The following is an 18075-nucleotide window of genomic DNA, read 5'->3' on the forward strand; positions in this document are numbered from 1 at the left end:
GGAGGATGGGAGAGGCCACAAACAAACACAATAAAAAGAAAATTGTATGGCCTGTTATAAAATGATGTGTGCTAAGAAAAAAGAAAAAGTAGAAGAGAGTAAGAGGGATTATGAGTGTGATGAAGGAAAGGAGTTGAGAGCAGATTTCAGTATTAAATAGGATCAAAATATGCCTCATTGATATAAAAAAGTTCTTTCATGAACTAGAGCAGATGGCCAACACTATTATAATGAGTTAATAATAAAGGGGTTTATGGGGAAAAATGTACCTATTACAAACTACGGACTATTGCTAACAGTAATATTTTAATACTCTTTCATCAACAGTAACAAATGTACTTCACCAATACTATGGTTCAATAATATGGGGGTATAAGGAGTATGGGAGGATTAGGGTTTCCTTTCTTACTTTTATTTTTTTTCTGGAATGATGAAAATGTTCCAAATTTGATCATGGGGCTGCATGCAAAACCATGTGATGATACTGTGAATCAGTGATTGTATACCTCAGATGGTTTCTATGCTATACATATGAATATCTCTCAATAAAATTGCATTTAAAACACACACACACACACACACACACACACACACACAAATGCCTCATTGAAAGGGGGACATTTCAGCAAAGACTTGAGGAGCCCCATCCTCCTGCCGTGACTGTCATGAAGTAGATGCTAAATAGATACCTGAGAGAAGGGCATTCCAGACAGAGATAACAATTAGAACAAAATCCTTAAGGCAGGAGAGGGATGGCATGTTTGCAGAGCAGTGAGGAGGCCAGTGTGAGTGGGGTAGAGTGAGCAGCAGAGAGCAGAGCGAGAGAGAAAGTCATGGAGGTAATGGAGGCTGCAGCTGCAGGGTTCTGAGCACCAGAGTGACATGATCTTGTTTATGTTTTGGAAGGATTACTTTGGTGAATAAATTGAAGTGTGGGGGGCAAGGGCAGAAGCAGGGACATCCATTTAGGAGGCTCCTGTAGTAATCCAGATGACAGAGGATAACAGCTTAGACCTCAGTAGTGGTGGCGACAAGTGGACAGAAGTGTTCAGATTGCAGATTTATTTAGAAGTTTCAGGAAATAGGAATTCTTCGGTTGGATGTAGTATATGAGAGAGATAAAAAAAAAATCGAGATGTCTCCAAGGAATTTGGTCTGTGCAACAAGAAGGATAATGTTGCCATTAACTGAAGTGAGGTGGCTACAGGATGAGCTGAAAGATCAAGAGTCCAGCTCAGGGCATACGTCTGAGATATGTAATTAGACATTCAAGTGAAGATGTGGAGTAGGCAGTTACACATGCCAAAGCAGAGTTTGAGAGAGAGAGTTCTGGAATGGAGGTACAAATTTGGGTGATGTCAGCATAGAGTGGCATTTAAAGCTATGGGACTGAATGAGACACCAAGGGAGCACTTACACTAGGAAGAGGCAGGTCAGAGTCCAAGGATTGCTAGGAGTGAGAGGAAATATAGGCAGAGGTACTCAGAGAAAAATTTTGGAATTAATATTTGTCTTTCAGTGAATTAGAAAAACATGCTCCCTCTGGACAGACATATTGGAAAAAGGTGCCACTCTCTGCACTGGGTAGACAGAGCAGTAGGTGTTAGCAGGAAGACCCAGTTTGCCCAGGAGGAGGGCTGGGTTTCAGCTCCACTCAGCCCCTCAGCTGGGCAACATATAGCAAGCAAGCTGTATGAGACAACCTGTTCCCCGACAGTCTTATTCGTGAATTCTCCTGAATTTCATCACTATTTGATCCCAGTGAGTAAGAGCATTAGTTTTGAAGTCAGGCTGCCCAGACAAGAATCTAGGCTCCGCTCCCTGCTCCCTGTGACTTTAGACAAGTTCCTAAACCTTTCTGATCATGTTTCTTCTTCTGTAGTGGGAATAACAGAAGTACCCTCCTCCAAGGGATCATGAAGTTTAAACAAGAAAATCCAAGCAACAGCGATAATTTAGCCCATATCTCTGGCAGATAGCGGGTTCAACAGATGTTAGTTAAAATTATTATCCCCTTTGCATCAGGAGAACAGAATCTACTTGACAACATTTAAGTTAAACATATCTTCTTCATCTGTAGAGCTTGTAATTATTACTCAAGAGTGCTTTCACTTTTTTTCACATAATGAAAGAGTTTAAAACAAACCTTCCCCCTGATGCCTCGTTTTATTGGATCTCTTGACTTCAAATTCTAAGGCTTATTTCCCACATGTGCGCTAATTAGATCTGCAACATGCCTAAAATATTCTAAAAAAAACTACAAATGCATTCCTAATGCACAACAGCCTCATAAAGCAGGGTTCTAGAGCCCTTTGAAATCAATCCAGAGTGGCACATGAAAGGTAGGTTCCAGGATTAGGGCTACAATTGTTAAATGCACTACATGTCAGGGTCCCCAAGAGTCTGCACTTTTATTTCCTTAGCTTCTAAAAATTCTGGGTTCCAACAGAGAAAAATAATGTTACATTTTAGAATACAAATACAAATGAAATAAATATAAATGTAGCATGTTGCAATTCAAACTGAAAAAAAAAAGCTTCTTGAAAGTATTTGAAATTCTGTTAAACTTTTGGATAATCATCTTACCGACATTCTTTGAAAAGTGGCCAAATTGAGCGCCTGCCCCCAAAAAAGATGAGTTTTATAGATTCTTTACGAGAAGACCCAAACAAAATTAAATTAAATTAAATTAAAACATTTGCTTGCTCTGGTCATAGTAAACAAAGTAAAACTTGCTTCCCTTCATAAACAACCTAGATGAGAGAAGGAAAAATGTTTTTTTCAAACCCTCCAAAGATCAACTGAAGTCAGTATGAAATAAAACAACAGATTCCAATTGTATTTAGGTCTTACATTATGTCCCTTTTATTGTAAATGGCAGTTTAGTCTAATCTTGCCCAAAAGAGGAAGGAAAAAGTTATATTTCAATTTCTGATTTAACTGTAAGGTAACACCATATATAAGAATTTCACAGGATGACCTTATTTCTCTAACCCTCTCCTGATAACACATCTTTTATACTATTTTATAAAATGCCGCTTCTAAAGTAAAGGTTACCTGATATTCCACAGAAATGTTCCATGTTTATTCTGTGTCATAATGTCTTTCCACTTAAGGATATTTTGTAGCATATAAAAATTACACCAGAACTGAGACCCAAGAGATTCCATCTCACATAAGCACAACATGAGGTTACCTACATATTATTTTAAAAGCCAAAGAACTAAATTAGTTGAATTGAAATCTTAAAAAAAAAAAAAGATAATCTAATATGTGAGACTTCAGAGGAGCATTTGTTGAATCACCCAGAACAAGAATAACCTTCAGCTATAAGGCACAAATTTAAGTAACCAGGCAGAAGGAACAAGCCATTCATATACACTTTAAAGTGGCAGTGCCTTTTGTTGCTACAAGTCCAGTGGGTCTATGGGTCTGTTCCACTCTGTAATATTATAAAACAACTCAAACAAATATGAATTTCCTAAAGTTAGAGAAAATGGGAATGGTGAAGGAAGCAGAATTCCTCTCAAACTCAATTTTAAAGCCAAAAAGAATTCCCATTTCTTCTTTGTTCTATGATTATTTAGCTAGAAATAAATAAGGGTTTGCTTATTGGAATAAAGAAAAACTCCTAGAAAATACTGTATTCATTTTTCCCTAAGGTAATAAATACACTTGGGAAAACCAATAGTGGAAAACTATTTTGGGAACTTCAGCTTCTTCAACCTTCCATGCTCCTTGAGCTCAATTTTTAAAAGTCTATGACAGTGGAGGGCGCAGTGTACCCCAAATAGAGTGGATCCAAATAGACCTATGCCAAGATACTTAATAATCAGATTATCAAACATTGGAGACAGGGAAAGGATCCTGGGAGCAGCGGGAGAGGGGCAATCCATCACATACAAAGGGAGCTTAATGAGACTGTGTGCCGATTTCTCAGTGGAAACCATGGAGGCAAGAAGGCGGTGGTGTGGTGTATTTGAGATACCGAAAGAGAAAAGCCGCCAACCAGGAATTTTATGCCCAACAAAAGTATCCTTCAAATATGAGGGAGAGTTTAAAATATTCTCGGACAAACAGACAATGAGAAAGTTTGTGAACAAGATACCTGCTCGACGGGAAATACTAAAGGGAGCACTACAGACAGATAGGAGAGGACCAGAGTGAGAGGTTTGGGGCACGATTTTGGGTGATGGTAGTACAATTATGTAATAACACTGAACAAAGATGACTGTAAGTACGGTTGAAAGAGGAAGGTTAGGGGCATGTGGGACACCTGGAAAGAGGGAAGATAAAGACTGGAACTGTATAACTTAGTGAAACCTAGACTGGTCAATGATTGTGATAAAATGTACAAATATGTTTTCACAAGAGAGGAAACGAATGTCAACTTTGCAAGGTGTTAAAAATGGGGTGGTATTGGGAGAAAAATACAGTCAATGCAAACTAGAGTCTACAGTTAACAGAAGCATTGCATTATGCTTCCTTTTATGTAACAAAGGCAATATACCAAAGCTAAATGTCTATAAGAGAGGGATATAAGGAGGGGTATGGGAGTCTTGACATTGGTGATGTTATCTGACTTCTTTATTGTATTTTATTTTAATACTCTCTTCTCTTTTGTTTCTTTTTAGCTGTCATTTTCTTTCTTTCTTTTTCTTTTTCTTTTGTCTTTCTACCTTTTTTTGACTCTTCCTCTTTGTGGAAGAAATGGAAATGTCTTCACATAGACAGCAGTGGTGGTGGTGAATGTATAACTATGTGATTATACAGGGAAGCATCAATTGTTTACTTAGGATGGAATGTGTGGTGCGTAAAAAAACCATCTTAAAAAATAAAAAGGGGGTTGGTGAATGGGACTTGGGGACATTGTGGTGAATGGGGTGGGTCAGACACAGAAGGACAGGTGTTGTGTGATCTCACTGATGTGAACTGATTGTAATATGTAAACACCTGACAAATACCTGCTCCTCTTTCCAACCTCAACTCAAACAATCCTCTTTACATCTTAATGTATACACACACGTGCTTATGGTAGAGGTAAGCAATCTTTTCTAATTTCTATATGCTATACTACCACTGAGAGGCATCATCATTCCAATAATAATTTCTTATGATATGGCAGAATAAATGCATGTTTATGCCATTCCCCTTCTTCAAAACTCATGTTAAACAGAAAAGTAAAGTTAAAACTACCATCTTCAAGGAAACCTGTCACAATCCCAAATTACACACAAAGAAATATAGTGAAACCTTGAAAGCAGGGGGTAGGGGGGAAAGAGGCTGAGAGCCAATACATACCTCAGTGGGAAATAATTTTCACTAAAAGTAGTGCCACAACCCTAAATTTCTTGTCTAAGAATTCTTTGAGACCTAGGGCATGGATATAATGGAAATCAAAGGGGAATAGCCCTGTAAAGACCCAGTTTGAAACTACAGAATCACAAACATGGTAGGACAAGATAAGCAGGGCAAAATGTGCCATTTCTAACTGTTTATGACCAAGCCTTCTAGCCAGGGAAATGGCCCAAAGTCAAGTGCAGTGAAGGAAAGAAGAAATGCTGAATCACCAATTTACAATGCTGAGTCTGTGGTTTGAAAGACTTTACCATGAAGTATATTGAGTTTTGGAGCACCAAACCTGGAAAAAAAAAATTTCCTAGAGGCAAAGGAAACTTTGGTGAGAAAGTACTCAATACCATAAATGGATGAGAAATTGCTGACTATCCCAACTCACCACCAAGCCCTAATTCCCCTACACTGTTCTTCAGTAAATGTTTGGTGACACATGAAGGTAAGTATGAGAACCATATGCAAAATCGGCAAAAAAAAAAAAAAAAGAGGAGAGGAACATGAGCAAAATTTAGACGATGAACAAGAATTAATGAAGCAAACAGTAAAGAGTTAATATGCAGTCTAAGAGCATCCTCCTGAATGTCTCTTTGTTGCTCAGATGTGGCCCTCTCTCTCTAGCTAAGACAACTTGGCAGGTGAAATCACTGCCCTCCCCCTAACATGGGATCTGACACCCAGGGGAGTAAATCTCCCTGGCAATGTGGAACATGACTCCCGGGGAGGAATCTAGAACCAGCATCATGGGATGGAGAACATCTTCTTGACCAAAAGGGGGATGTGAAAGGAAATGAAATAAGCTTCAGTGGCAGAGAGATTCCAAAAGGAACTGAGAGGTCACTCTGGTGGGCACTCTTACACACAACATAGACAACCCTTTTTTGGTTCTAATGAATTGGAATAGCTAGCAGTAAATACCTGAAACTATAAAACTACAACCTAGAACCCAAGAAACTTGAAGATGATTGTATAAAAATGTAGCTTAGGAGGGGTGACAATGTGATTGGGAAAGCCATATGGACCACACTCCCCTTTGTCCAGTGTATGGATGGATGAGTAGAAAAATGGAGGGGGGGGGGGGGAAGGCACCCAGTGTTCCTTTTTACTTTAATTGTTCTTTTTCACTTTAATTTTTATTCTTATTATTTTTGTGTGTGTCATAATGAAAATGTCAAAAATTAATTTTGGTGATGATGATGAACACACAACTATATAATGGTACTGTGAACAATTGAATGTACGCTTTGACTGCATAGTATGTGAATATATCTCAATAAAATGAATTTTAAAAAAAGAGTTAATATGTGGACTCAACTATCTGCACGCGCACACATGTACATACATACATACAATAAGCTCTGTTAAAAAAAACTCAAAGAAGAGCTACAAGATTAAAAAAGAGATAATAAGACAGCATAAAAGAATATAAAGCAAGATGGCAGAGCTCAGGCAACAAATGGAAGCACACAAAAAAAAATTACAAAGAAAAAGTCACATCAGAAGCATCTAATACACATGGACTAAGAGCACATTTGGAGACATGTTGGGCCGACTTGCAGAATCACAGAGCAAAAGAAAATGGAAAATACCACACATTCATCTTAATATATCTTTCATAATGAGGAGTCTAAAGATACTATTTAAAGTTGAATGCAATTTAAAATTATTTCTCATTCATGGAAAAAAATGTAAATAAATACTAAACATAAAAATCAACCAACTCATTCATAATAAGAGAAATGTAAATTAAAACTACACTGAGATATCAATTTTCATCTTTCAGATTGGCAAATATCCAGAATTTTTATAACAAACTGTTAGCAAGGTTGTGGAGAATAAGACATCCTCATACATTGCTAGTAGATATACAAAACATTATCCCTATGGAGGGCAATTTTGCAATATGTAGAAAAAATATATATGCATTTACCCTTTGACCCATCAACCCCATTTTTAGGAAAATATCTCAAATATAAACTAGCAAAAATTAAAAGTGATGTATGCCCAAGGCAATTTATTTCAGCAATTTTGTAGGTGGGTAGGTAGGTAGGAAGGAAGGAAGAAGGAAGGATGGAAGGAAGGAAGGAAGGAAGGAAGGAAGGAAGGAAAGAGGGAGAGAGGGAGGAAGGAAGGAAAGGAAGGAATGAAGAGAGGGAGGGAGGGAGGGAGGGAGGAAGGAAGAGGTTGAAACACATCCAATATGTAAAAATCTGTTAGTTCACAATGCTATTCAAAAAAACAAAAAGTCACTAGTCACTTTTTAAAGTTGCTGAGACAAAGTTTCTAAAAATTGATAATTAATGGGAAATAATCAAGTATTTTCCTGACTTTCTGGTATGAACCATACTTTGAGGTACCAAAATAGTAAAGGGGAGAAGAATTCTTGTTTATAGAATAATTCCAACCAATAAAAACTAATAAAGAATTACAGAATTCTATAGAATTCTGATAAAATAATGGATCTAGACAATGATCATCAATGAGGGTTAGAACCATTAGGGGAATCAAATGGGGAACTTTGAGGATCAGGCTTACAACACCCAAACCCACTGAACAATCCTAATAACACCAAAAGTGAGACAACCCAGACTATATGTCTCCTAATGTTTCACAGTTACCACCTATGAGGTATTCTAGCCAAAAGAATGGGACTTAAATCTAATCAAACTTTGAATAAATAAAAGAAGGAGGACTATGTTAAATGACATCACAAGGCTGCGAACATCCAAATTCAGAATGTGAGAAATACTGCAAAACAAATGACCTGCTTTCAACTAATAAATGACATGGAAAATGAGGGAAACTATTATAGGTTAAAAGTTATTTACAAGAAATAACAAACATGTAAAATGTGTTGACCTTGGATCCTGATTGCAAAAACCAACTATAAAAACACATAAAACAGTCAGTTTTGGACACAGACAAACTAATGGAAAATATTAAGGAATTACTATTAATTTTATTAGGTATTGTGAATGCATTACGATTGTTTTTTAAGACCCTATCTATTGGACACAATATTAACATGCAATTGATTTTCCACAAAGGTGCCAAAGTAATTCAATGGAGAAAAGATAAGGCTTTTCAACAAATGGAGATGGAATAATTGGACATCCACATGTAAAACAGGAGCCTTAACCCTTTCCTCACACCATATACAAAAATTAATTCAAATGGATTATAGAGCTAAAGGTAAGAGCTAAAGTAAAACATAGGAGAAAATCTTTGTAACCTTGGGTTTAGGCAAAGATTTCTTAGATATGACACACAAGGCATGAAAAGAATTGATAAACTAGACTTCATCGAAATTTTTAAATTGTGCTTTTTGAAAGACACTTAATAAAATGAAAAGACAAACCACAAACTGAAACAAAATATTTTTAAAACACATATCTAATAAAGGACTTGTATCCAGAAAATCTAAAGAGCCCTTAAAACTCAATAATAAAAAGAAAACCCAATTTTTTTAGTGGGCCAAAGATTTGAAAAGACACTTACGAAAGAAGATATATGAGTGGCAAATAAGCATGTAAAAAGATACTCAACATCAGTAGTCATTATTGAAATGCAAATTAAAATCACAATATATACTACTACTCCCCCCACCCCCACCCCCAGATGGCTAGAATTTAAAAGACTGCCAATTTCAAGAGTTTACAAGGATTAGGAACAACTGGAAATCTCATACTAGTGAGATTACGTTCTCATCGTTAGTGAAAATGCAACTGGTATAATCACTTTAGAAAACAGCTTGGCAGTTTCTTATAAAGTTAAACATATACCCATTCTATGACCCAGCAATTCTACTCCTTAGGTTTTTACTTAAGAGGAATGAAAAAATTTGTCAGAGAGACCTGTATACAAATGCTCATACAGGCCTTATTCATAAAAGTCAGTAAAAGGAAAAAACTCAAATTTCCATCAATAGGAGAATGGATAAACAAAGTGTGGTATAACCATACAATGGCATATTATGCAATAAAAAAGAAAGAAAGAACTACTGATACAGGCAAAAACATGAATGAATCTCAAAAGCAATATGCTAAGTGAAAGAGTCATACAAAAGTAAGTACATACTGTATGATTCCATTTATATAACCTTCTTGAAAGGGCAAAAATCTAGGGACAGAAAACAGATCAGTAGTTGTCAGCAAGTGAGAATATAGGAGTGGATTGACTATATAGGGCACAAAGACACTTTTGGGGGGTGATAAAAATGTTCTGAATCTTGATTGTGATACTGGTTTATGACTGTATACAGTTGTCACAACTCATCAAATTGTAAACTTAAAAAGGGTGAATTTATTGTATGTAAATTATTCTTCAATAAATCTGACTTTACTAAAGGTATTTGGGGATGCCCCCATCACCCTAGAAATCTCCTCTGTTCACCTCTTCCCCTAGTGACAAAATGTTTCTAGTGTTATTTCATTTACTATATAATTACAAATTTCTACTGATATCCATTTGGCTCTAGAAGCTCTTTGAGTGGAGGTCTCACTAGGTTCTGTGAACTAATGCTTTCAAAAGTTAATTTACTTCTCTTAAGGGTCCTTGACTCTTCTGATACAACACTTAGTTACTTAGTGCCTAGCCTTCGTTAACTTAATATTTTGCCTCTCAAGTTTCATAAATGAGTGTCCAGGTTATCCTCAATATCATCCCAGTCATCTGATAAGTTGCATATTATCTCTTTGATTTACAATTTTTTCTGGCAAAATCTCTAAGTCAAACCATATATGTGTTATAGTGCAAAACTACAAAAGCAAAAGCTTTGACTATGTTGTTGGTTTTTGTACTGCTTTTTAAAAATAATCATTATTTCTCATTTATCTTACTTTTAACTACAGAATAAAAAAAGAGCCAAATGATTGTCTCCAACTCATCATGTTGATATCTAAAGATATCACTGAAGATCCCTAGCAAACTTTTAACTGTTACACTCTTGTCCTTTTTCCATAATATTGTGTGAAGGCAGCAAGAACTAAGCTTGCTCTCTTATACAAGCTCAGTTTAGTAAGCTGAACAACACTGAGCTCCCAGCAGGAGTTTTGTGAGTATTTGAAGATCAAGGTATGTCATGAAGTCCTGTCTCTGAATTCTTTCCTCCTACCCAAAAACTTTTCCCAATTACATTGATCCAGTAAATTTCGACCAAACAGAACTTGAAATTAAATTTATCACTATATTCAAAGAGTGAAAGGAAGGAAAGTAGCTCATCTCTTTTACAAGAATCTCTTAGAAAAAGTACCAGGAGTAGGTTCATAGATTCATACACAATTGCTAAATATACTGTATTTTAAACACTGGCTTGATCATGTTCTTTCTAATATTAAGATATTTGATCTTATTTAGATAGCTTCTGTTGTTCCCCCCTCCCCGCAAACAACAACAAAACCAACTATGCCTCTTTAATCTTTCTTCTGAATTAAGTGGCAGACAAAATTTAATGTTTTCCTGCTCCTAGAAAACTGGGAGCCCAATTTATGTCCACCTAAATCAGTTTGCGAGTTAAAAGGATGCAAATCTCCACTTTTTTACCCCACCAAAATGTAAGTGACATTTAAAGTGTATTGAAAATTTACAGTACAACATATCCTCCTCACCTGGACTGCCACCCTAAGTAAGGGAGACAGCAGGTTTGCATTGAAATTCCCCTTAAGATTTCTGTAGCCTTGTATTTTCTCTCCCATTTTCTCTCCCCATAATACATTGGTGTCCTGAAATTATAGCTGAGAACTGCTGCATGTTTTGCCTTATACCAGTCTCCATTTTTTATCCTCGTGCTTTTTCTTTCTTCTTTCACTCCCCTTTTAATTTATCCTTCCTTAAATTTCTTGTAGCCTTGTAAGTCACCATAAATCCTTCCTAGAGCAAAGCAAGGAATACATCATCATCCCATGTATCTACAAAAGCAATCTCTTCCCATTTACCCTCAATAAAGCCTTAAAACTTTAACTCCTTTCTACCTCTTAAATATATATTCTCTACCATCTTGAAAGTACAAGTATCATAATCCACACGTCCCTTCTTTTTTCTTTTTATCAATTCTCTGTTCAAAAATATTTAGAGCTGCATACAAAAGTATAGGAGAAGCACCAATGCAAAGTTAAGTTTAGAGGTCTATAACAGAAATTAAATTGTCTGTATAAATAAGCGACCTGCTTGATGCACAACTTTTATGTCTAAAGAATATAGAGTTTACAGTGCCTTGTAAACAGTTATTCAAATACTAATAGCTCACTTACATTATAGGAATTTTTAAATGCACTGATGAGAGACTACTATAGCTTGTCCTTGGTATATGAGAATTTGTTTTAGAGCTATTTTTAAAACCACTAATAAATACTACAAACAGCAGTATTGAAACCCTGCTCAACTCAGTCTGTTTGAAGTATTATGAAAGAAAAAATATGTGAGTCACATTTTCATCTAAATCCAAACTGCCTGCAAATGTACTTTTCCAAGTAGATTTTTAAAATTGGAGTTTTCATAAAGCAATGTAGAGTTTAGTACTAGTGAAAGGAAAATTAGTTATAAAAATAATAAATGCACAACCAAATAGTTTCTATTCACCCTATTTTATAGAATAATGTCCTTTTAATTTCTCCCAAAGTTATCTAACCACACAACAGATACCATAATTGTTAGGATTTACTTTATAGCAAAGTTTGATTTTAAAAAGTTTGACACTTCACTCACCTACTGCAGGACAGAGTATTGCCCATACACAGAAGCTAAACCAAGTATCTACGTAATTTCTTGTGTTTAGAAATTCAGTGCCACTATTATGGCTCACAATTTGGCTTATGATGAATCTGTAAGCAAACAGCCTGACAAGCACCCTAGTGTATTTCAGGATGACTGACAGGACACAGTGGCTCAAGCAGGAAGGGGGGGATGGGTGCTCTTAAAGCAACATGCCAGTGAAGGGTAACTTCAAACCACAGAATCAGACTTGAAATTAAACTCTTCACATCTGTAATGAAACTCCTATTGACGTGTAGTCCAGTATAAACTTTTAACAAAACTTTCATGTGGATTATGTACCCAGAACACTGCAAATTCCAAAGTGGCTTTGAGAATGTGCAAGAGTAGAAAAAAAAAAAAAAAAATGTAAAACAGGCATGCTATATAATACCTCCCTGAACCTATCAAGTTCCTAAATTACTTAAGAGTATGCCAATTATTTTTAACAGAAATTGAATCAGAGTACCTAGAGAAAAGTAATTCTTATCTCACCTCCAGATATATGGTGATCACCCTTCCAATAGTAATTTAAGAATAACTAATGAAAGTAATTTAAATATATTGGATTCATCAGAATTGCTATCGGGGATGGGGACAGGAGATAAAATGCATTTTTCCCCCTGCTATGTTTCGTACAGTTAAACAAAGACCAAAAGATTAGGAAATTCCAATTATGGGTATTTTCATATTAGTTTCACTTCATGCTGGGAAATATTTCTTTAAGTGATACATTGGTTTCATTCGTCACGTTATTTATTTTTCCTATATTATCCCACAATACTTTACACTGTTTAATCCTTTTATAATTAATATAGCTATTAGCCCTATTTAAAAATAAAAACATTGTTAAAGCATTTATTTTAAACAAAATTCCTCATTTAGCCAGCAGAGGGTACCATTCAACTCCGAAATCCTACAGTATTGTACCCAAAGACACTTAATTTTTATATTTGAACCAGCAACTAGGACGCACCATCTCCAGTTTCCCTAGTTAAGTGCATTTAGAAACATCTCATTTTATCTTGTCCATTTAAATTTGACTTATAAAGCCCAGATTAGTACTTAATACTTCTCATCTGTGGCACCTCTACCATTATGTCTTTCTCTATCTGCTCAATGATGCATCCTTATGGTACTGAGAAAAAAGCACTAGAAAGCTAAGAACCCACAGAATTGGGTTCAGATATCAGAATGACTTTACACAATCCTAAATTTTTCTAGGTCAACAAAAAAATAAAAACAAAAACAAAAACAAAAACCCCACTAGAAAATTCAAAACAAACCCCAAAGAAAACAGAATTAAATATAAAAGAAAATAATCTCTTTTCAAAGTTATGTATGGTACTTGTAAACTGTTTAATATTTTCTAATTACTCTGTTTAATATTTTCTAATTGCCTGTTATATATTAAAAGCCATAGGCTAATGTGGTTCCTGTTATCACAGAATTATTCTATTTCTCATGCACATGTAATGTTACAACTAACAACTCCTCATATAATCTACCAGGTTCTTTGTTTTACAGCCCAAAACCTATTTCAGTTTGGCAAATGTGAACATCAATGTACCTAATTTACTCTAAAAATAAAGACTTTACTATCTAATTAGCTAACATAATTTACCCTAATAAATTTCTCTTAACTACAGATACAAATTTTCCATGCTCCTCAGAAGCTGTTGTATCCCAAACATCAAGTTTACTAAATTTACTACAGTAATAATAAAAAATGAACAGATCTAAAGGAACAAAGAAATCTCTTTTCATGTTTTCAGAGTTGCCACTAATGACACATCCTTTATGCAGAAGTATTCAATTTTCCCAAAGAGAAAATAATCAATTTTTTCCTCCTCCTCAAGTATCATTCAAAATAGGAAATTATGGCTTTTTTTCCTTTATTAAAAAAAAAATCTATTTCCAAGAATAAAAGCAAGTTTGGTTATCTTCACTGAAAGAAATGGCTCTATAAAAATCATTTCTCCTACCTGAATGTGGCAGTTTCTTTCCTCATATAATAATTGATATTAGATGTGTAAAACCCATATTTTACATAAAGTATAGCATCTCTTCAACTGTTACTGATTCTTTCACAAAATTTTATATCTTTTCATTAATTTTTTAAACTGATATATTCTCTATAGTATAAGATAGATGTTTAGAATTATTTCTCAAATTAACTTGCAGGATAAGCATCCAAACAGAAGAAAACTGAAAAGTCAGTTTTGTCAGTATTTTGCTTAGCCCCTTTCCCAATCATCTATACATTTTGAAATATCCAGATAACTAAATTTTAATTGTTGTTTTCATCTAACCACTTAATTCCCCTTTAATTCTTAACTCTGTTTGATACCTGACACAGGCACTTCTGAGCTGTGTCTCAGTCAACAATTTTTTGTTTCCCAGATGCCTTAAGAGCCTACATCTAAAGCCCTTGTTAGTCTCAACTATATTTGTGGCTAAAAAAAATTTTTTTTACCAATAATTCATTTGGAGGGGCCGGAGATTGGATGACTGATAGATAGGTATATACTACTTCCTTAAACCAAATTGCAAAACAAGTACCCATGAGGGATAGAGGCTGAAAAAATGTCATGAAAAGAATAGGCAGAAAAGCAACCCAAAGTGGTTTTGAATTCAAGCTCTACTTTAACCTGCTTGGCCTCAACCACGTTCACTCACATTTACTGTGTTTTCCTCATGTTGTCAAATAAGACCTCTGAAGCTGCTGAGAAGAGAAATCACTTACAAAATTATGCACAGAATCTAATGGATTGTTAATAACGGTGCTAAATAATTTGTTAATCCATTATCATTATTTTGTGGAAAGATATTTTTCTCCTAGGAATTCTGCTTTTCCAAACCAAAATGCCATTGAACTTCAGAGGGCTGCTGTAAGAGATCAAATCCATCTGATTAAAAAATGTACCAAGAGTCATTAACATCCACACATTTTTATTTCGCTTATTGAATCCATTTGACTTAAGGAAGTAGTATACCCCACCATGATAATAATTTATAATTAGGTAACAAGGAAACATGGTCCTAAAATGGAAAAGCTTAAGAGCTGCTTCCAAAGTTGTAACAAATGCTTAATAAAGAAAATGAAAGACATATTACCACATATCGGTAAACCGTGTGTGTTATTTAGAGGGACGGATATGGCTTAAGAATAAGATACTGCAATAAAAGCAAAGAATGGCAAATAAAAAACAGAAAACCTCTGTGTCTTGTTCTCATGTAAGACTTATGGAGTTGTGCCAACCTGCTTCATTCCAGAGCAGAGAGCCTCTCCGTCACTGAGGCTATATTAGAGAGAGAGGAAGGAAATCGTTTCTCCCACGCTCTGCTTCCAAAGATAATAACAGAAAAATGGAGAGGGATAGATTTCACTACCAAGTAGCCATGTTTGTTTTACTCGTGTACCCCATTTACTCTCTTAAAGTCAAGTTCACTGGTTTTTCATTATCGAGCAAAAGAAGTATACATGTAAAAACAAAGAAAACCAATTTTGTAAAATGTGTAATGTCCCTAAATTGTCCAAAAATTAACTGCTATATTACTAAGCTTAAACACTAACACCATTCCTATCAAGCCTTCAATCATATTCAAAAGGACAAAGTCTCATCACAGAGTAAGGTAAAATATTTAAACTCAGACCTAAATGTCATTAAATCCCCTTTCGTTGACTCTAAATGATAACCCTGCCCGATAGTTGGAGTACCTCCCACCCCACTCTTGTTCTCCCGGGTGTGGGCACACAGTGTTAGGTTAACAGTCATGCTCCTCAGTTCAAAGCACCCTAGTGGAAATGGTCTGTGTAAAGGCTCTTTTATTTTATTCTTTGATGGTGTTCTACATGCCCCCAACCTCAGTTCCTTTCCATCCCCCTTTCCTATAGCATCCATTCTGTAGGATTTAATATGTGCCTTTCCAATTGACCTTCTATAACTTTCTTTCCATAAATGTCTATCTATAAACACTATAGTTGTATTCGTATAGGGATTTTTAAATTTACACAAAAGTACTGGACTTCCCTTATCTTTCTATTTCTCTTTTTTTTTATACATTAGGTTTTTGAGATCTACCCATGTTGAACCATATAGTTGTGGTAAAACCTGTAGGCTGGCTCACTCAACACATTTTCATAGCCTTGTCCTTCCTTTGCCTTCCTCTATTACGGAATTGGACACTTGATTTCCCAGCCTTCTTTGTAGCTCAGAATGGCATGTGACAGAATTCTCATCAATGAGATGTCAGCAAATGTCTGCTGAGGGGGGTTTCTGGTAAAGAGTTTGTTTTCTGTATAAAAAGGGCGTCAGATGTGGCTGCCAGAATCTTTGGTCCTTCCATCTTTTATCTGTGGCATGATGCCTGGAAATAAGCAGTCTTACTGTAAAGCCAAGGAGGAAGGATAGCAGAGCAGAACTATAGAAAGAGCTTGGGATTTTTTGTCATCAGCTCTGAACTTATCTCCTATCTTCATAGTATTTGAGAAAAATAAGTCCCCGACTAATATAATTGATTTAGTTTGTTCCTTTATTTTTTGCTGCATAGTATTCTTTCAGATGCATTTATAACATATCTTCTCTACCCATAAGCCTAAAGGATATTTTCTACCCATACCCCCAAAGGATATTTAGGTAGTATCCAACTCTTTGCTATGGGAAACAGTGCTGTATTAAACGTGCTCATAATCTCTCTCTGTACACCTATGTAAGAGTGCCTCTAGTATATACACCCAGAAGAAGAATTGTGGGTCAAAATGTAAATGAGTATGCAATTTTGATAAACACTGCCAAACTGGTTTCCAAAATAACGCCACTAGCAGAGTATATGGGTTCACAGTTCCTCATATCCTCACCAGCACTAGATACTACATGACATTTTAACTTCTGCCCACATGAGAGGTGCAAAGTGCATCTCACTGTTGTTTTAATTTGCATTTCTGATTTCACTGTAATTAGTGATCTCATTTTAGGTTGATTGCCAGCCATTCAAGTATGCTTTCTGTGAATTGCTTACTTGTTTTCTTTATGAATTTTTCATGTGGGTTGCCTGTCTTTTTCTTACTAACTTCCAAGAATTTCCTATATATTCTGGATATAATCCTTTGTCAGTAATATTCCTTGCAAATCCTCTCCCTGCTTGATATGTCTGTCTTTGATTAGAATACCTTCCCTTAAGCATTCCACCATTGTATATGAAAGTTTTATTTTCTTCATATCCCCACAAATACTAGTTATTATAAGACATTAATTTTTACCCATCTAGTGGATATGATGTTTTAATTTGTGTTTATGTGGTAACTAGTGAAGCAAACTAAGCATCTTTTCATATATATATATAATATATATTACATATATATATAATTTTTTTTTGGTCATTCCAGTTTTCTCTTTGGTGAATTACCTTTCATATACACCTTTCCATTGACCCATTTCCCAAGTAGATTGTTTGTCTTTTTCTGCTTTATTTTTTAGGAGTTCTTTATAAAATTATAAACTAACTCCTTTTTGTTGAATGGTCTATCCGTCAGCTATTGCCATGATAATGCATAAACAGCACCCCAAAAATCAGTGGCATAAAACAAGTTTCATTCTCTCTTGCATATTTGCAGGAGGGCTGGGGGTTAACTAATCCAAAGAGGGTTTGGCTGGATTTATTCCAAGCTGTAATTTTGAGGTTCAGATCTGCTCGTCATGTTTCTCATCCTTCTTGGACAAGTACATTATCTAGAGCATGTTCTTCTCATGGCCATGGCAGCAATTAAAGAGGAAGAGGGACAAATAGAAACATACAATGGCTCTTAAGGTATAGGCTCCAAGCTGGCACTCTGCCCCTTCTGCCCACATTCTAGTGGACAAAGCAAATCATGTAGCCAAGTCTAACATTAATGGGGCAGGGAAATACACTCATCTCTGTGGGATGAACCTGTATAAGTCACACAGCAAAGGGCATGGATACAGGAAGGGAGAA

General features: G+C 35.6%; 1 protein-coding gene across 3 annotated transcripts in view; it reads right to left on the reverse strand.

Annotated features, from left to right (window-relative positions):
- CTNNA3 (catenin alpha 3) overlaps positions 1-18075 on the reverse strand; it is a 1946492-nt gene that overhangs the window by 1912753 nt on the left and 15664 nt on the right. For 2 of the 3 annotated variants that reach the window (XM_037805369.1, XM_037805371.1), the window contains exon 1: positions 12055-12153. The exons of the other annotated variant lie outside the window; for it this stretch is intronic. The gene's annotated coding sequence lies outside the window, so the exon portion shown is untranslated. Of the gene's footprint in view, positions 1-12054; positions 12154-18075 lie in introns of those variants that run through there. 3 annotated transcript variants of the gene reach the window in all.

This window comes from Choloepus didactylus, chromosome 15 (assembly GCF_015220235.1).
Source record: "Choloepus didactylus isolate mChoDid1 chromosome 15, mChoDid1.pri, whole genome shotgun sequence".
In the NCBI taxonomy this organism is placed as follows: Eukaryota; Metazoa; Chordata; class Mammalia; order Pilosa; family Megalonychidae; genus Choloepus; species Choloepus didactylus.